The sequence below is a fragment of the Thermobia domestica genome, chromosome 10 (genome assembly GCF_964235325.1).
Source record: "Thermobia domestica chromosome 10, izTheDome1.hap1.1, whole genome shotgun sequence".
Classification (NCBI taxonomy): Eukaryota; Metazoa; Arthropoda; class Insecta; order Zygentoma; family Lepismatidae; genus Thermobia; species Thermobia domestica.
In genome coordinates, this window is record NC_137463.1 from 96,539,579 (window position 1) to 96,560,841 (window position 21,263).

General features: G+C 35.6%; 1 protein-coding gene across 6 annotated transcripts in view; it reads left to right on the forward strand.

Moving 5' to 3' along the window:
* Positions 1–2,213: 2,213 nt before the first annotated feature.
* The window catches only part of LOC145662586 (uncharacterized), a 60,143-nt gene continuing 41,093 nt past the window's right edge, over positions 2,214–21,263 (forward strand). For 2 of the 6 annotated variants that reach the window (XM_081728296.1, XM_081728299.1), the window contains exons 1-2: positions 2,214–2,360; positions 13,666–18,522. The gene's annotated coding sequence lies outside the window, so the exon portion shown is untranslated. The remainder of the gene's footprint in view (positions 2,361–13,665; positions 18,523–21,263) is intronic. The other 4 variants (XM_081728297.1, XM_081728300.1, XM_081728295.1 and 1 more) reach the window with 2 other exon arrangements.

Consider the following 21,263-nt stretch of genomic DNA (forward strand, 5'->3'; position numbering starts at 1 on the left):
GTAATACAAAATACATTTAACATTAAGGAAAGTTTTTTTTATGTATTAAAAAAGATAGCATGGCATAACAGTTAATATTTGTGTGTAATAGCATTATGCAAGGCTTACGTTATGAAAAACTATTTATTATCAGCTAGTTACGGAATCAACTATGTATGTGAGCTCCGAACCACGTTTTTATTGAAAAGTTCCCATTTTCCAAATACAAGAAATTAAAAACTAAGAAAGTTATGAGGGAGAAGAACTACATGCTTTATCTTATAAAAATGTATGTATGTATGTATGTTTGTTCCAACATAACTCTGGAACGCAATTTCAATTAAACTTCGCAATTTCAATTATTAAATTAAACAACTTTACAACCTGGAAACAAATTGTGTGTGAGAGACCTCCTAGCTTCCCAAGGAAGCGAGTTGAAAGAGCGTTAAATGCAAAAATAATGAGAAACGACCGGTATTACTGTCGAATTCATAGATATTTTAGGTCGCTGAGTTGAACATTGACACTCGATGTCGTTTAAATTGCAGTTAAGCCCTCAAGACCCACTAACACCCCTATGGTTGGAGTGGCAAGAGGTGACATGTAAAAATAACCGGAAACTATCGATATTAGTGTTGAATCCATAGTTTTCGGGGTAAACCGTGTAAACAATCGTTGAAATGTGTATCGTAAGGGGAATTGGGGGTTCAATTATTTTTCATAAACTTACTCTGACCGTGCGAAGAACGAGCATTTCAACTACGTTTTGAGAACCTGGCTTCTAAACATCAAGGAGTACGAGGGTGGAATAATAGCAGAGGAATGTCAGTTTAAGTGTGCAAGTAAATGTGTGGGTAACGAACATGAAACTCGCAACTTATGTCTTCACCGTGGTTCTAAATTTTCCATTTTCTATATGTCATTTTGAAGCCAGACAGGGAAGGAACTAGTTGATACTCTTTCCGTATTGCACTGGTGGCCCAGCTAGCAACCATGTATAAATATCATAGAACCTGCCTTTGGGGAACATTAAAAAGACAAGAACCAATAAATGAAGTGTTTAAATTTTGTTCAATGAGTACCATGACTAAGAACTTCCCGCTCCGCAGAAGGACGGAGTATAGCCACCACTGACAATGTGTGAAAGGAAGTAAGTTTCATCATTATATCTGTCTGAGTTGATGTCTATCTCATATCATATTATTTGAAGATTCCAGTTTCTGAACTTTTGTAATTATGAAATCAAGGAACTCTAAAATTTCAAAATCCAGTTACTTGGTTCTACAATTTCGAGGGCCATGACTCAGAAATTTCAACATTCCGAGATTCTGATATGCTGGAACAACGTACAGTCGTTCGGCATTCTGAATTTCAGATTCGGAAGTGCTAAACCAAAGTTCTCATTTTGAAATTCCGAAATTTTTAGATGAAATTCCGAGATTCCGGAATTACGAGTTTTCGAAATTTCGGACTGAAGTTCCGGAATTCCGAGATTCATTCATTCCGAAATTTCGGGATGAACTTCCGGAATTCCGAAATTCCGAGATTCCGCAATTCCGAGATTTCGAATTTTTCGGAGTGAACTTACAGAATTCCGAGATTCCGGAATTTCAAAATTCCGAGATTCCGGAATTCCGAGATTCCGGAATTCCAAAATTCCGAGATTCCGGAATTCCGAAATTCCGTAATCTCGGAATTCCGGAATGAGTAAATTTTTAATTCCGATTCCGGAATTAAGATTTTCATTCCGAAATATTCCGGAATCCGGAACACCCCTATTGCTGACCGACGCTAATTGGGTGTTGCGTTAAAACATATCATTACGGAAAGTGCCTCTTATTGCCCTTATTCTTCATTCCGTGTCAGTCCGCTAAGTTCATTGATTTCAACCGAATACAATAAGCAATTATAATCGGTGTGAAGAATACCGCAAATATTTTTTAAATGCAAGTTTTGTTTAGCTTTGAACGAAGTGTTACGCATGGAAATGTAAAGGTTTATTGCACTGATTTGTTACAGTTTCGAGTTATCTCTGCCAAGTCATAGTACTTGAATATCCAGTATACTCACTGCATTTTGTGTTTCTCAAACAATTAAGACACGTAGATGAAACTTACTAGTACCGAATAAATAGCTGTGCAATTAAACTAATGAAAATTTTATTGCTAAGTTTAAGGAACACTTATTGAGGGTGATGGAATTTAGTAATTCAAACTGTGCAAAGTTTAAATAAATGTAAAAGTACATATATATCAAACCTTAGAAGCATATGCTCTGGAAAAGTGCCCCAGTAAAGGTTATAGGGAGAGTTGTGTATGAGGCTAATTTCAGATTGTGGGCTCAAATTCAGTGGAATAGTGCTTTAGGATATGCGTAGATTTGTAAGTTACATTTAATACTTTATTCTCCAACAGTAGTAAAACAAAGAAACCTTTATTATTAATTAAACTGTCACGAAGGCTTGAACCACGGAACCAACCCACAATCCTTTCATGGCACAGCCATTTTATTGAAGTTGATCGCTAACTTAAGTGTATGTCGTTATTAGGCAATACATAATTAAACAAAACGATTAATGTCTGTAGAAATATACAATTATTTGAATAAAATTTTAAATGCAGTAGGTATCTTCACCTACTACACCCCATTTAGGATGACCTTACAGCCTAGGTACTGCTGAAACGTTTAAAACAGTCGAACTAACATTGACAGTTCCGATTAAAAAAAGAAAAACAAACAAAAAATGGTTTCGTTATGTATTCCAGTTCTAAATATATTCACTGATCTATATCTACATATGTGTATGTTTAATATATGTATGTATGCGTGCAACTTTTTACAAGCGTTTGCCATTTATCTCGAACGTACGGACAATAACTATTAAGCGTCAATCGAAAAAAAAGATGTCAGGGAATTACTCTAGCAGACGCTTCTACCAAATTTTATTTCTTAAATTTTTAATTAGGTTAGACTTTTCAGGTCGATTACCAAATTTTGACAGATTTTTAATTTTCAGGTTAGGTAAAATCTTCTGAAATACTGGTAATTTCTGACGTGTATTTCTACTTATTTGCATTCTTGTATTCTGTAGCCTTCCAGCGCAGTAAATAAGTACACATATAGTACTTTCGCTACCATTCAAAATTCATTTCAGTATGCTGTACACTTACAGAGATTATTTACATTCACACACTCATTTTTTCCCGAAAAACGTTCCCCGTATTTTACCTACAAATTGTATATTAGTACTGTCTGCTAATCCCATGCAGTTTCACCATAAAAACTACGAATTGAGTATAGTACCAGGGTTACAGATCGGTAACGATAAATTAGTTGCCTAATCGAAACATTAGGCTAATTTACTTAAAAATATAATAGGTTTTCTGTGGGGGTTTCATGCGCAGGTGTTCTGGGTAATAGTTAAGAACAGCTACTTCTCATCTCCCGTGCACGAGGATACATCTTACTGTTGCACTACCTAAACACCCTAAGTACAAGGGCAAGAACTCAGTCTATTACCTACTTTGTAACATCCTAGATAGTCAATGAATAATTCCTGAAAGTATGGCGTTTCTCGTCCTTCCCTAAATGGGAAGTACGGCTCCTTAACTATAACCGTGTTCTGTTGTATACGTTTACGGAAATAATCATTTTTCATTAATTACGTAAATTATTTTTCAGGTCAAGTGCTTGACTGTCTTTCGCATAAATTCCGTTAACCCCACCAGCTGCGAAAACTCACGTTATTGTAAGTTTAGGTTCTATTCGATTTACCATGGTGGAAATAATCGCATCGGGGCTTAACGAAACTAACTTCTCACTGGGAAAATGTTAATGTAGGGAAGCCAGAACGAGCTTAAAAATTTATTTGGGTATTTATTCCGAAGTTGGTTGTCCGCTTAGTTTTCAATAAAAAGCTTAAGGTTAGGCCAGCTTCGCCTTGATAATTAGGTTCCCTTCAAAAGGATATAGGAGCGTAGGGTAGGGTAAAGTAGAATAGGGTTGGGTTGGTTCGCGGTAACTTAGGGATAAGGAAGTTTGGATCCATTTTGTTAGAATTAATCGATTGTAATTTATCGTGTCTTCATAAAAATCTCAAATGGAGCGGGCATTGTAAAGTTAACCCCACCACCAAAAAAAAATGAACAGATTAAGAATATGTGTGAAGTGGATTAACAGATTTTTACCTGTACATTTTAATTAAAGATTGATTCTATATTAATCTAAACCGACTAATTGATGCTGATGTTTAATTTAAGTAATATAATTATATAAAGGTTACGGGAGGGAAGGTTCTAGATTACTGGTCCCCCATGTAGGTTAGTAGCTGGGTTGGTTTCTTTCTGTACTAAAGTTTATACATTTAATTTACTCAGTATTGCCGAGCGAGCGTCAGCAAGTGAAGGCGGGTTAGAGCTCCGCAGGGCACGTTATTTTCTGTCTTTATTATTGCTCAATGGGAAGGGGGACCAGTAATCTAGAACCTTGCCAATACGGGATCAGTTTTTCAAGGAAAGAGTATCCTCGTGTATCTATACTTTTCTTTCGTTGACACATGCCGATCCCCTCACGGAGCAGGTAAAGTTGAGGGGTGCTACTAGAAATAACGGCTCGAAAGTTACAGTTTTAATCCTCGCATTATCTCCTAGAATTCTACACTTATTTTCTTGGCGCCTGCCCAGTATCTGCATATGTATTTATAATGACTTGTACACAATAAACGTGCAGACTTACATGTAGTTAAAACCGCTACTCCTGAGGAAAATATGCACCAGCCTGTGCGAGATTGTTATTACAAACTAGTTGCATTATTCCAGTTCATGACAGGCAAAGCAGGAGGACCTTTGAATTGGACGAGGTGCGTCCGTAGGGAGTAGGTTGATTGGTAAAGATAGATTGCGCACAGGTGAAGATAAATGGGAATAACTTGCACCAACCTGTGCTACGTTGTCATTATGACCTAATTTTGCATTATAATTGCATAGTAATGAATCACACTTTTCAGTGCTGTTTGTGTTCAATGATAAGTAGACGAGTGAAAAAAAAAAAAAAAACTGAATGTTATAATAATAAGCTGCAGATTGGTGAACATGTTTATATTCAAAATGTTGTTAACAACATACACAATGTCCCAGAATAATCCCCTTTGGGGAAACAAGGGTGGATTGTCAGGATTGCCATCGACAGAATTTATCCCTTAAATTTTAAAACGTTGTACCCTATCGAATAGGTAGAAACTTCGTTTCTTCTTCATTTCATACAGAATATGTTGGAAATTGTTATTTATAACGATCGTGTGTCACGTTATCACCATCTTTAAATATGGCATCTTAAAGTAAATGCATTTTCAACTTTTTTTTTTTTTAATTTATCTATTCATAACTTTGGAACGAATCCTTTAGGGGAACCAACGAGTCAAAAATCAGTGTTGTATTTGTAAAACCAGCTGTTGGCGTGTTTTACATGGAACTAGCAATGTTCTACCATTATTTTGACGCTTTACTATTTGTTCAGTAGGTCCATTATTAACAAAACGTGACAGCAAAGCTAATTATGAAAGTTTCTCTTATTTAAGAGCAGATCGAATAAAACAATCTTAGCCATTCGTTTCTCTTTCTTGTGAATCCGGTTTTGCTTGCAAGCTTGTTACTAATGCAGTGAAAGTAGATGAAGATCTTATTCATAGGACTGAAAAATGTAGCTATACTGAGCAGGGTTTGCCCAAGTGGACCCAGCTCAAAAAAACTCGGTGTTTTTTTCGGGCTGGACCCACCTGAACAAAAACCACTTTAAAACCCACCTGGGTTTTTGAGCTTTTGGTTAGTATATTATTGGTACAAATAAGATGATCACATTGAAAGTGATTTTTATCAGATTTTAGACTTTCCTTGGGCGAATTAGATGCTTTCACGTTGAGGTATACAACAACATTCAACATAAGAACTTTATAAAGTTGTGAATGCACTGAATGAATTAAAAAAAAAAAAAAAAAAAAAAAAAACAGCTTGAGATAGTTATAGAACAAATTAATGTATGGGTTATGCTTATAGCCTATTTGAAATAAAATATGCAATTTTATATTTTAGAGAATACTTTCCGTGAATAGTGTGCTCGACACCGAGGGATGTTATTCCTCATACGTTTGACGGGTTTACGTTTTGTTTTTTGTTTAGTTTTGGAAAATTTGTGTATTTGTCCACCAAAACGTCACCAGATATTTTTTTAACTTTTTTTATTTTTTTTCAAACAATAAATTAAATTACAGATGCACATATTAAGGCCAGCTAGATGTTATGTTATAGCTTGTTGTGAAAAATTTTATTTTTAAGTTTAAAGAACCTTGGCTTTAGGTTATTTTTACTTTTGAATGCCTTAACAATTTTCTCACCTTCCGCTTACCGGTACCAAATATTAGCACTGAAAAATGTTATTTTAATTGTTTATTTTGTTTTATGTTAATAAAAAAACTTTATGCACTTAAATGATGATTTATTTATTATGCGATAATCCCCCTGTGGGAATTAATGAGCGGCTACTGATAACGTCCGCATTAATAATAATAATAAAAAAAAAAAACTTTATGCACTATTAAGTGATAATGTATTTATTATGTAATAATTGAACGCAGAAGCATCGGAATTGAATACTTCAACAATAAAACTATTCATTTTACGCTAGAAGATATTTAATTTCAATTAAGACATTTTGAAACAATTACTTTATAAAATATGAATTATATATTTCGTAATTGTTTTAAATTAATTTTCGGGAAAGAACCGTCTTGCAACAAGTGCTCGGGTAATTTCCGTAATTGACCGCACAAAGTATCGGAAGTGAACTTCAACAATAAAGCCATTTATTTTACGCTGGAAGATGTTTATTTTATATAAGACATTTTCAAAGATTTATTTATTTCATACAACATGAATTGTATCTTTGTTTTAAATTAATAGACCCCCTTTGGTATTCATATTTGGCAAACGTCAGTCAGGCTTCTGGATGACTTAATTTACATTTGTTCGTTTGTCTGCCGAGCTCCTTCATGGCTAAGCGGTTAGCGTACGCGTCTTCGGCGTGGGAGACCCGGGTTCGATTCCTGGCTGGAGCTCGTGTGGTTCCGATTGCACGTTAATCAGTAGGCCCCGTCTCATATAGTCTTACTGCTGAAAGGGACCTTAAACACAAAATCAACTCAAGTCGTTTGTGTGTCTCTACCACACACACTACATGATACAACTTTCGGTCTTTTAATTTAAAATTTTCAGAGTACAGGCACGAAACACTCAATTTCCTGTATAGATTTTGACGACATACCAACGTAAAATTCCAAATTGGCGGCCTTTTTTTTTTTTTTTTTTTTTTCCAAAATAGCAAGTATCCGCGCTACAAAGTACAATTTTCCGTCTTTTAAGTTGAAATTTTGACGATGGAAGCACGAGATATGCTTAATTTCTGTATAGATATTCTCGGCGATCCAATGTAAAATTTCAAAATGGTGCTTTTTTTTTTTTTTTTTTTATAAAGAAAAAGCAGCTGTAAGTAGAAAGTTGTTGCAAGTTGTAACAATGACAATCTTGAAATACAAATTACAACTATAAATCACATTTTAACACTTTTACCCCAAAGACATTGAAGTATTTCGAAAAAAAAAAACACAAACCCGAAAATACCCAAATAAAAACCACATGGTCCCAGGTGGGTTGTGCTCTTTCAAAAAAGCCCGGGTTTTTTCAAACCCTGATACTGAGGCGTATGTGGAGGTGTTACTGGGAAATATATCTGAAACAAATTAAAGTAATCTTGAATTAGTTTTTACACTACCATTATCTTTTGCAGTGTAAATGAAATTGTTTCTGAATGATTTTATTCCTGTTGAAATCTACTGTTCATGTAGTTTCCAGCAATATCTCAAACTACTTCAATACTACCAGTAGTTCAGACGTTATATACGTGTAATATGTTGAATATAAGGCAGAATATTCCGGTTGGCAATTTTGAATCTCCCTCCCATGCGATCACCACGGGACTGACAGCCAAAACCTTACATTTGTGCTTTTCTTGTGATATAGTTTCATATATAATTTTAAACAGAAACATATGAGCCAGAAAATTTTTTCAAGAAGTCCAGTCTGATATTTATTGACCCACATATTATGTCAAATATTTGAAGACTGTTAGATTTCGTTGGGTGTGCTGTGCTTTCTTAATAAATATATAGTTTGTTTACGTGTATATCTGGTGTCCTACTTTTCCGATTAGAGAAGATTAGCTTTAAAGAAAATTGTCTTAGCTGGGCATGGTAATTATACAGGGTCGTAACCAAAAGTAGTTAGACTTCCTTTTTTTGAAAAAACGTTATTGAACATTTTGGTACATCGACTTAATACTCTTCAAAATAGGCTCATTGGGCATTCACACACTTCTGGTAGCGAGCCTTCCAACCAGGGTTTGAAAAGACCCGGGTATTTTTTGAAAAAACCCAACCCACCTGGGCCCATGTGGGGTTTCTCGGGTTTATTTGGGTGTTTTCGAAATATTTCAATGTCTTTGTGGTAAAAATGTTAAAATATGATTTACATTTCAAGATTGTCATTGTCACAACTTGCAACAATTTTCTATTCACTGCTGTTTTGAAAAAGTGGCCGCCATTTTAAAATTTTATATGTGGTCTCGGAATTAATTCGTGCGGTTGGTACGCACACATTGAAGCTGTAGTACAAACACAAAATACATAAATACCTTAAGAAAAATATTGTCCATCGCTAGCCACCACTTTCGCCCATCTGTCAGGCAATGTACGGATTCCGTGGCGAAAGAAGTCCTCATCCTTGGAAGCGATCCAGTCAGAGACCCATGTTTCGATATCTTCTGAAGAAGTAAACCGCTGTCCAATCAAATCGTTGTTCATGCAATCGAACAAGTAGTAGTCCGAAGGACCAACGTCTGGTGAATACGGCGGGTGGGGTAAAACTTCCCATCCGACATTTTCTAAATAGGTTTTGACCGGTTTTGCGACATGTGGGCGAGCGTTATCATGTTGAACAATAAGTTTATCATGTCTGTTCTCCCATTCTGGTCGTGTTCTGGCCAGAGCTTGCTTCAAACGCATTAATTGTCGTCGATAACGTTCTCCAGTCATACTTTCACCCGGTTGCAGCAGCTCATAGTACACCACACCTTTCATATCCCACCATATGCACAGCATAACCTTTGCACAGTGAATATCTCGTTTTGGTTGTGATGGACCTGGTTCACCTGGTTTCACCCAGGCCTTTTTTCGTTTAGGGTTCTCGTAATGGATCCACTTCTCATCACCCGTAATAATTCGATGCAGAAACCCCTTTCTGCTCTGTCGTTGAAGCAGCAATTCGCAAATGGTTTTTCGTCTTTCAACGTCTCTGTCTTTCAATTCATGTGGAACCCAATGTGACATCTTTTGAATCATTCCCATGGCTTTCAAGCGTTTGGAGACTTGTTTGATCAACGCCTAATGCTGCTGCAAGTTGTTCCTGCGTTTGACACGAATCCTGCTCGAGCAATGCTGTCAATTCTTCGTCTTGAAATTTTTTTGGCTGTCCAGCTCGCTCTTGGTCTGCCAAGCCGAAATCACCACTTCTAAACCGTGCAAACCACTTCTGACACGTTCGCTCAGCTAGAGCATGGTCACCATACACTTCCACCAAAATACGATGACTTTCTGTCGCACTTTTCTGCATGTTAAAGTAATGCAGCAGGACACCCCGCAAAAACACTTTATCAGGCACAAATTGCGCCATGTTCACTTAACTACAAACTGGTGTTGTTGACGCTTTAATCCACTGCCCTATACTACGAACGATACGCGATGACAGGGGTTTGCAACACATGTGTGGATACACGGAACTGTGGGACGCTCCGTTCGTTGCGCCATCTCTTGTCCACCCGCACGAATTAATTCCTAGACCAAATATTAGATAGCCAAAAAAATATATACAGCAAATGAAGAATGTCTTGTGCTTCTACCCTCAAAATTTCAACTGAAAAAGTCCGAAAATTGCTCCCTGTAGCACGAATGCCTGTTATTTTGAATAATGGCCGCCATTTTGAAATTTTATGCCGCCAAAATATATACAGCTAATTTAGTCTCTCGTGTTTCTACTGTACAAATTTCAACTTGAAAGACCGAAAACTGTCCTTTGTAGCGTGGATATCCTCTATTAAAAAAAAAAAAAAAAGGCGCCATTTTGTAATTTTACGTCGGTATGCCGCCAACATATATACAGAAAATTTAGAGTGTTTCCAGCTTGTATCCTGAAAATTTTGAAGGACCCAAAGTTTAACACTGTGGTACAGGCACACGAACGACCAAATGTAGATCGAGTCGTCCCAGGAGCCTCAATGACGTTCGCCAAATAGCTATATGAATACCAAATAGCTATATTAATTTAAGACATAATTCATCTAAATGTCTTATATGAAATAAATATTTTTCATCGTAAAATAAATGGTTTTATTGTTGAAGTTGTGCGTTTCGATGCTTTCGATGCTTTGTGCGTTCAATTACGGGAATTTCCCGAGCACTTGTTGCAAAACGGCTCTTTTCTGAAAATTAATTTAAAACAATTAACAAAGATAGACCTATAATTCATATTTTATAAAGTAAATGTTTCAAAATGTCTTGAATGAAATTAAATGTCTTCGAGCTTAAAATAAATAGTTTTATTGTTGAAGTATTCACTTCCGATGCTTTGTGGGTTCAATTTGCGGGAATTTCCCGAACACTTCTTTCACGACGGGTTTTCCCTGAAGATGCAGCTTGCTTTATTGTACATCGAAACTTCCATTAATACTGAAGTTTGAATTCAGCACTTAAAATAGTAAGCGTTACGTAGTCTTGGGAGCTCCGAGCATTATGCTTCTTAATTTTGACAAGAATTTTTACGCTATTCTGGTGTTAATTCTACAGAATGCTTATTTGAAGGGTATCAACAAATGACTGAACTAAACTGCTGTTGTTGGAAAACCAAATTTCACTGCATACTTTTGTTACCATCAAAGGTAAGAAATAATACTAATAGTTTTACTAATATATTTACATATTTACTGTTAGTATCGGCACCTATGACCTTAAACCCGTCAAGATGTGAGGGATAACGTCCCTCGGCGACGCCGAGTCAGGAAGCACACTGCTCACGGAAAGTATTTTCTAAAATATAAAATTGCGTATTTTACTTCAAATGGGCTATAAGCATAATCCACACACTAATTTGTTCTATAATTATCTCAAGCTAAGGTGAGTTTATTTATTTATTTATTTATTTATTTATTTATTTATTTATTTATTTATTCATTCATTCATTCATTCATTCATTCATTCATTCATTCAGTGCATTCAGAACTTTATAAAGGTCTTATGTTGAATGTTATCGTCTACCTTAACGTGAAAGCACATAATTCGCCCAAAGAAAGTTCAGAATCGCATAAAAATAACTTCCAATGTGATAACCTTAGTTGTACCAATAATATACTAACAAAAAGGTCAAAAACACAGGTGGGTCCACAGGCACTTGGGCAAACCCTGCTTCCAGGTCGCGAAGGCCTGCTGGAAGTCGTCTTCCGGGATGAAGTTCAGCGCCCTCGTCGTCGCCGCTTGTACCGCTTCCACCGAGTCGAAAGTATGCCCCTTGAGCTGCCTCTAGATACGAGGGAACAGGAAGAAGTCCGGCGGTGCTACATCAGGGCTGTAGGGGGGTGAGGCAACGTGGAAACGCGGAATTTGGTCAGGAGATTCCTCACAATCCACGCGCCGTTGTCATGGTGGAGCTTCCATTTCTCCACCAGGTCCGGTCGCACGTGTGTGATCCGATTTCACAGCCGTGTGAGCACTTCCACGAAAAATCTTGCATTTACACTCTGTCCAGGAGGTACAAACTCCTTATGGACAATGCCACGACGGTCAAAACATGCAATCAACATCGATTTCCTCGACGAGCTCCCTCCCCTCCCGAAACAACTTGTGCCACTCAAATATCGAGGAACGGCTTATGGTATCCTCCTTGTAGGGCTGCGTAAGCATGTCCTTGGTTTCGGTCACTGATTTTCCCAGTTTGACGCAAAACTTGATGGCGTACCGCTGCTCCAAATTTCGCTCCATCGCAACTGACGACGAGGCGTCACAACAGGAGGTCACTAACACGGTGATCCACACTCAACTAACGCACGCAGGCGACTGCCGCCGGTCGACACCTGTTCCCAAGGCTCCCCTCCATAACATCCGGCCTCCAGGCCCCCCTACATTGCTCCACACACGCGGGAAAAATCAGTCCTACTACTTCTGGATACGACCCTGTAGTTCCGAACAGAAGAAATAGGAATCTAAACTTCAATAGACAAACAAACGGTGAACAACAAAGAAGCACGGAGTTTTAGAATAGAAAAATAGAAAAATCTTTTTTAAAAAGGACTAGTGCTAATGTACAAAATATTGCGCTAATTTACGACAATGATATTATCTTCTGATATAAATCATACTTAAACACTTTCGTCCCGAAGAAGAAAAAAAATCTGAAAGAACCTATGTAGGCCCAGGTGTCTTTAACTTTATTTCAATGGTCAAGTAGACAATCTGAGTGTGGGAGACAGGGTTTAACTGGAAGGTAAATTTAGAAACCAGCGTATATTATATAGAAGACAAACCTGGAATTACAGTTAGTGGGTATTCCCTTTTATCTATATACTTATAGTTTCTAAAATTTCTGTAGATCGTTGTAGCTCAGAGAAGACAAACTTGGAATTACAGTTAGTACGAGTATTCCCTTTTATCTATAGTTATAGTTTCTAAATTTATGTAGATCGTTGTAGCTTAGAAAACATATAATCAATCCCCTGAGATATATTTAACTATTTGGGTAGATTTTTAAATAATGTTCTACATATTGGTTCTAAACAGCCATCTTCAATCTATTAGTAGTTAATTACATGCTTATAATAAGTTATTTTAATACTACTACTAATCGATAGTACTAGCTACTCCTTACCAGAATATTTACTATTAAACCATTGCATGTCAAATCAACACAATTTCGGATCGAATCCTACAGTTTGCTGTGATATTTTGTGTCCTGACCCTTTCATCAGTGTGAGGAAGAAGCGGAAAGCTCAGATAAATTTGTGAATCGGTTACAAAATTACAGACTTCCAAAGTACTCAAAATTTACCAAAATTTGCATGATCGACATTTCTTCGATTGACATTTACGTCTGACCTAAAGGACCTAGGACGTTGGTTAAAATGTTTTGAAGCGTATGAAAAGTTTTCAGGTTGATTTGACATGGAATTGCTTTATTTCTTCCAAAATGCCTTGTATATGGGAATTGAGGCTAATTAAAATGTGTTATACTAAGAATTAAGTTTCTATAACTGCATTGCATGAACTTCTCAATACTTTTGTGTATATTTCTTTAGATAATTAGAAAACATAAAATGGGAATTTCGCATTCTCTAGAGCTCCTCCGTGGCTAAGCGGTTAGCGTACGCGCCTTTGGCGTGGGAGGCCCGGGTTCGATTCCCGGCGGGAGCTCATGTGGTTCGGATTCCACGTTAATCAGTAGGTCCACGTCTCATATAGCCTCGCTGCTGAACGGGACGTTAAACTCAACTCAACTCAACAACTCGCATTCTCTAATTTTTTTTTAAACTTTCTTGTAGGTTGGAGCTTGTGTTTAGTGATCAACGCTCGGAAGAAGTAGAAGTTTATGTATTGTAAACCAGTGTGTCACCTGCTTCCGATGAGTGTGATACGCAACAACATCCTGCTATTGTGTAAGTAAGGTATTCTCCATTGAAGAGTCGTTGAACAATCTCGTGGTGGTTTGTGACTGTTGTGTGAAGGAGGATAAATATTTAAAGGTTTTTCTTCCCCCTCTCTTGTTTTAAACCCTTGTGTTGGACGACTGGAATGTTAAGTGAAGTGTATGTGCACTCGATATCAACCGAACTGTAAATCTAACTCAGAAGATAGATAGAGTATGGACATGTAAGGACTGTGTTCTGTTCAATACACCAAGAAAGAAATCTACAAGAAAAGTTTCCGTTTGCTGACGAAGCTAACGTTTCGTTGTGTGAAATCCGAAAAGTGTCGGTATTTTGTTCTCGATTACTCTTGCGGTTGTGCTATTTCGAAAGATAGTAAAAACGTGAAGGCACGGTATGTAGTGTCATCTGGCCACTCATTGATAAAAATTCTTGTGCATTTTGGCAATTCCAAATTGTAATAAAGAAAAGTTTTGTAATTGTTAGTTGAACCTCAGTCCCGTTGACGAAATATTTTCCAAGCTCTATTGATATATTTTAATACAGTCTTAGCCCTCGAACTCGCGAGACGTAACGGTTCACAGTATTTCTCTCCCTTGCACGTTTTATTATTTATTCCATTTATATAATTAAAACCCAGCATAAAGTACCAATGCCTTCTCCAACAGAAACACAGCAATTGGATGATTTCACGAAAGGTAATATCATTGGTATGTGGAAATTTAATAAGAAACCAGAGGAAATTGCCGAACGGTTGGGACTTCCTCTGTCAATTATTGAAATGGTTATAAATGATTTCAAACTTAACCAGGGAGGGTCGGCGGATTGATTTATCGTGAAAGAAAATTTCTTGAATGAAATGTAAATGTTTGTAAGCAGATAAGTGTATTATATGCTTCGGGTGCATAAGTCCGAGGAGTTGTCATTCAGTTAGCAAGCTGATACGATAAATATATCTGAGCAAGGGCTATGTATTTTTCTTTTTAGTTATCTGCATATGTTTCAGATACAGATCTTTGAGTATATTTTACTCTCTTAGAGTACTGAAATGATGCAACATAAAATATAGAAAGAGCAACATGAAAAAGGAAGTATGAAATATGTACCATATTTACAGATAGTAACTTTATTCTGAAATGTTTCTCAGTCAAAACTATCAACATTAGATAGTAAACTATTGTACAATGATGCCAGCTTAAGTACAAAGTACGTTGTACAGTTGAAAGTTCACGCGTAGCATATATGACTAATGAAAGAAGTATATCACATACAGTAACAACAATGGAATTTGTAAGATCATGTGACGTGTAATGTATGTAACACTGAAAAGGTGTCGGAATTTCGTAAATTCGCTGTCAGTGAGAATGTATTCAAATTATGTTATGTTAAGTATTCAAATTATTGATAACTTTCCAGCTTACAGAAACAAGTTCTTTTAATCAACTGCCTTCAAAGCTATAAATAAAAGCCAATCTACAGTTCAATCAGTGGGGTTGAAAATACTACAGTTGCACAGACTGAGCGTACTAGAATAGGATTTTTCACGAAATTGGATCATGTTAAAAGTTGATAAGAACTGATGTACATTTTTATTCTGTGAATTAACGATTTCATTGAAGTCCATGTTTTGGATGAAAGGAAAATATTCCTATAATGTTGCAACGCTATACAGTACACTGACTACAAAATATGTTTATGAAATGAACACATATTTTGAATCTAAATTATTGTTAAGCAATTATTGTACGATTTTAAAATATTAGAAAATAAATTTCGATTACGTAGTTAACTCCAGGAATAAGTTATATAAGAGCGATATTTATTATTTATGCTATAACATCTTTCTGGAAAAGATTGCAGCTAAGGATTTAAAGAATGTTCCACATGATTAAATGAAGGAAAGATGTTTGTACAACAACAGTCCAAAAAGATATATTAAGGATATCGAATTGTATGCTTCTTAAAGAGATATGTATGGTTCATAAATTCGTTTCTTATAGAAAATTTTCTTTTAAAACTATATTTCGCTTGAAAATCACACATGTACGCAATATTCATAACAATATTTATACTCTCTAGCAGAGAATTCGAGAGGTCTATTAGGTTTCTAATTTTTGTTTGAAAAATGTAAGCAGTAACGTCCAGTGATACCTTCCCTTCCCGTTTAGTAGCTGGCGCTTGTTTCTTTGGTGCACGTGACAGGGTGCAATTGTGGGGAACGCATTATGGTGCTCGGATTTCACTTTAAACTCTAGATCTATGCCTCATATGGATGTTGAAGTGAGCTCCTAAACTTCAACAAACTAACATATAAACATCCAGTAACAGCTATAGAAATTGATTATGGTTGATGTTGAAGGAAATGTAAGAGTTACGTAGAGGTATTTGTCTTAGCTTTCAAGTTCTGTGTTAGACAAATATCAAACCAGAGATATTTTCTCATTCCAATGCTTATTTACATGTGTAATTTGTAAATGGAGAATGATTTCGCTTTCGTGTAGAATGTTTAAACATATTGGCGAATGTGTCTTAGATTGAAACCCAACAAAATTTCGTGATGATCCATTTTTCATTGAAACAAATTGATTAATTTCATCTTCAATATTAATGCTAATGTTAAGATATTTGATTAATGCTAATGTTATTAGATATTTGAAATGTTGCTATTACATTTGAAACTGTAAATAGTACAGAAATATCCTCTATAAGAAACTGAAAACTTCCTTTGGTTCTGAGTACAGTGCGGCATTTAATCATCACAGATCTTTATCGTAAATACAATATTATTATGTTATACATCATATACTGTTTGAGGAATTGTATAGAGTTTTAGAAAGGAAGTTCATGTATTGATAGGTTGGGAATACAGTTGACATTTCTATTTCTGTTCTTATACCAGTAGAGTTGTATTCTCTTATTTGGGCCACTTGATTAGGTTACTGAGTACTAGTAAACAAGGGTGTTGACCTAAGTTATTTGTACAGCTTCTTTCTCACATTTTATAATTGAATATAAGAAATACTAAAATATTCTTGATCGTCTACTTGTGTGTCCTTTCGCTGAAAGTGCACGTTCTGTAGACTGCAACTACGTATTACTTAGGCCAGACGTAGGCTAGCGGAGACAATTTCCTAAAGTAAATAAATAAATAAATAAATAAAAGTTATGTTCAAGCATGATCTATGATTTGAAAGGCAGGATAACTCAAAAGATGTGAAGGTGTATTAGACGGGGAATATTTTACATGGTCTGAAAATGTCGTTAAATTTAACTTTTAATTTATCAGCATTTCAGCTGAACAATATATTGGCCTGGTTAGTGATTGTAGTTTGTACTGAATCTAAGGCATGGTGAATATAGATTTTTTTTTTTTGGAAGGTTTATTGAATTTTTTATTGTTGCTAGTGTTTCGAAGCAATAAACAGAATAAGGAAAGAAAGGAGAAAACTAATGCTGGAAAATCTTACAGATCAAGTTATATTATAAGAATTAATGTTTTCTTTTGTTGTTTTCTCTGTTATGACCGCATTACTTTATGTTTGATTTGAAAGTCGTAGAGGAAAATTAACGTCAGTTTTTGTTCTATGAAGTATATTTTAGTTACGTATTTACGTGTTGATCTCTGGGGTGATAGGGATGGAAAATTAAATTGTAGCTGATAAGTGTTTTTTTTTTTTTTCTTTCTTTCTTATTTCTTTTTAAAATTATTTGTAGTTCATAAATGATTCTTATAAATGATCATGGGATCAAGATTGCTACATTCACTGTGTGTTAGTTCAAAACTAAAACTCAACGTTATTTAAAATTAAAGCCAATGAACTACAGTTGTACTTACAATTGAATTGCAGCTTTGATATTGTTCTTAATCTGTATTGCGCGATCATAGTAATACTGTAAAGTTTCATTTCTTTCCATTCTTTGGAATGAGTTCAATATATCATATTTATAAGTTTGATCACTCGAAAGTTTTACTTATTTATAAACTGAATTAGTTTGAGAAGCGTAATACTATGGCACATTACCAATAATAATACTGATGTGAAATCATTCACGGTAAGAAAAATGAAATACCTCTAATACTCTGGAACTGTCTTTTGCTAATTTAAATAAATTTGCATACAAACGTGATTAATTTTTCGAAGTACTGAAATACCAGTAAGATGCTTACAAAGCTAATTTAGTATCTTCATTATCAGGTATCTTATACACTGATAGCTGTGACAGTATGATGGAATTAGAAAGTGGCCAGAACACTTATTATATTGTGCTGCTATCGTTAGCGTGTAGAACGTATGCGAGCCGTTTTATCACACGCCGGATTCGGACGATCGATTTCAGCGGCTTATATTTCGTTCCTTCACCGAGCTTTACGAGAATCCGTTGTTGAAATTGTTTCGAGTGATCGGTCAGTCTCTTGCGAAGGCGCTCGATCTAAATTTTCTTATTTGGTTCGGTTATCGATGATCGTTGTGATCAGCGGTCGATGCGATGTTCAAAACGCTGATCCGATAATCCGGGTCATTCTCGAGTGCCGGCAATGTCCAAAATAAAGTTATTTGGATGGAAATATAAAATGGTGTTCCACGACGTCAAGAAAGAATCCTGGCTATAGCTTGCTTTTTTTGCAAAATGTAAAAGCTTACCCTCGCATTAAAGGAATGAGATGATGATGACAGGTGAGATATAAGCTTTCTTGGAAATTTTGATAACTGCCTGGACCTAACAGGTATGAGGATGGTCACTATTGTGAAGGTAAGTGTTAATTACAGAAAAGTCGAATTATCAATTATTTGTTATATCACAGTAATATTGGGTTGTCTTAAAGGTAAATACTGCAGAGTAATATATTGTAGAGTACTGGCTGTTTTACAGTGGTAAGAGTTGTACTTTTTGATTATGTGTTCTGTGGTATGTAGATTTTTATGTTTGTGTTTATGTTTTATATGTGAGGAGTGTGTTTTACATGCGAGGAGAGTGCTTGGTTGTGTATGCTTGTGTTGACTGATACTCATGAAATCTTAAATATTTAGTTAAAATACTGCTTGTAAGTCCTGAAACTGCCACGAAGCGCACACATACTTTCTAATAGTTAAAATTAAATTTTTAGTAATTAAAGTCGATAGCGTAAGGTAAAACGAATGACATTTCGGATCATTGATTTTAATACCTTAAACATTCTATGAATTAGAAATCGTAATAGAATATATATACACACTTGTTGCTCATAAATTTTGTCTCGCACTCATTTTTCGAAATTTCTACATGTTTCTGTGCACCAGTAATAACAGGTGAGCGTAGGTTAATGGGCAGTGTTCGTGTTTTAGGTAGGATTTTTTGTTTTCAAACCCATGTTCATGTTGACAGGTTTTTCTTCATTTCTAGTAGACGAATGTCGAAAATACCTTTAAAAATAGACCGTGGCCAATTTATTTTTGCCTTTTTCATTGTTATTTGCTGATCGTTTTTATTCCATTGTACTTTTGATCTCGCAGGGCGAATCTAGAAGTTCGTTAGATAAACCAATGATTAGACGATCAGTGAGAACTGTTTGTTCATTATATGACCTAACTGCATCGTTCAATGGGAACATATTAAAAGCAAGAATCCAGAGAACGTGTTGAGTTTTTCAATAGTAACGTAGCGCACGATATGAAAAAATAGCGAACTCAGAAAAAACAGAAGGTGATATTCTTATGATGCGGATGCTAAACGGAGATAACTCATAAGGACGGAAGCCGAAAATTCGAAGTCGAGAACCGGAAGAAACATAATATAAAAACATTATAAAATAGACTAAAGCAAAAATATTCCTATTTTGTGGTAGCTAAATTAGCAGTGTAGATTAAGTAGTAGTGGTGATGTTGGTGATTAGATCGAACTTGACATTTCAATAGATACTGATATATTTGAAAGCGAACTTTTGTATTTTTATTTTTTTTAGTACCTGGAAGGAAATGTGAGTAATTCAGAAAGGAAATCAATTTTAATTTTTATAGCACATCGACTAGTAAAAAATAGAAAGTTGCAAGTTTTTTTAAAAAAGAAATGTTAAGGCAAATAACAGCATAGCTGTAGTATTCGGTTAACGGCTTTCGTGTACATCAATAGCTGTTCTTGGGAGTGAAGTTTCACCTATCCAGAAGAATACAAACTCAATAAACCTAATGCTAGATCTGTATAGAACCTATATGCTTAAAAGCCCTAGCTATCAGAATATTTGCTATTCAGATCTTTCGTTGTTCTCGTGGTCACTTACCTGCTTGTAAATGCTTTCTTGTACAGTAGCGTATACTTCATTACCAGTTGATTGATAAGGAAACCTTTTCGCCACAACTAATCCTGATCAGTATAATGAGCGATACTCCTGTACTAATATTTATTTACTTAAGATCGTAATTCTCTTAATTTTCGCTGACTAAGAATAGAATATTAGAATAAATGGCCTTTAAAGCTCTTCTTGAACGTGAAGAGCACATATCAAAATTAAATGTTACAATATTAAGCTGAATGTGTTGGCTGTGATGATAATCTTTATCTATATTATAACATTGAAAGTGACTATGTGTGTGACTCTTAATCTCTTGAACTGCCCGACAGATATCTTTCAAATTTTCAACGTAGATACGGTTCTGCCCTGGGAGTGTTTTTAGCTATTTACTTTGACGGTACAGCTTAGGGGAGAGAGAGGAGGGGGTCAAAAAATAAATAAAACTTCATAACTCTTGAACCACCCGACCGATCTTGATCAAATTTTCAATGTAGATGAAGTTCGGGATTGGGATGATTTTTATTATTTCACTTTGATGGAGCGACGTAGGGGGGGGGGGGGTGGAGGGGGAGATATACAAAAATCAATAAATATAAAAATAAAAGTGACTATGATCGTGAATTAATTACTTTTGAACCACCCGATCGATTTCAATCAAATTTTTAGCAAATATGAAGTTCAAACCTGGGGAGTTTTCTATCATTTTATTTTTGACAGTAGATCTTAGGGGAGGAGGAGGGGAAATTATGAAAATGAATAAAACTTAATAACTCTTGAACCACCCGACCGATCTCGATCAAACTTTCAACATAGATAAGGTTCAGTCTTGGGATGTTTTCTTCATTTCACTTTTACAGTGCGACGAAATGGAGGGGGAAGATATATGTCAAAAAAGTAAAAATAAAAGTGGCTGTCTTTGTGACTTCATCACGTTTAAACCACCCGACCGATCTTAACCAAATTTTCAACATAGATGAGGTTCAGATATGAGGTGGTCTTTATCATATCTCTTTAACGGTAGAACTTAGAGGTGGGAGAAGAGAGGGGAGAAATCTATAAAAATAAATGAAACTTAGTAACTCTTGAGTCACCAGACCTATCTTGATCAAACTTTCAACATAGATGAGATTCGGGCCTGGGATGTTTTCGTTATTTCACTTTTACGGTGGAACCTAGGGGAGGGAGATATATATATATATATATATATATATATATATATATATAA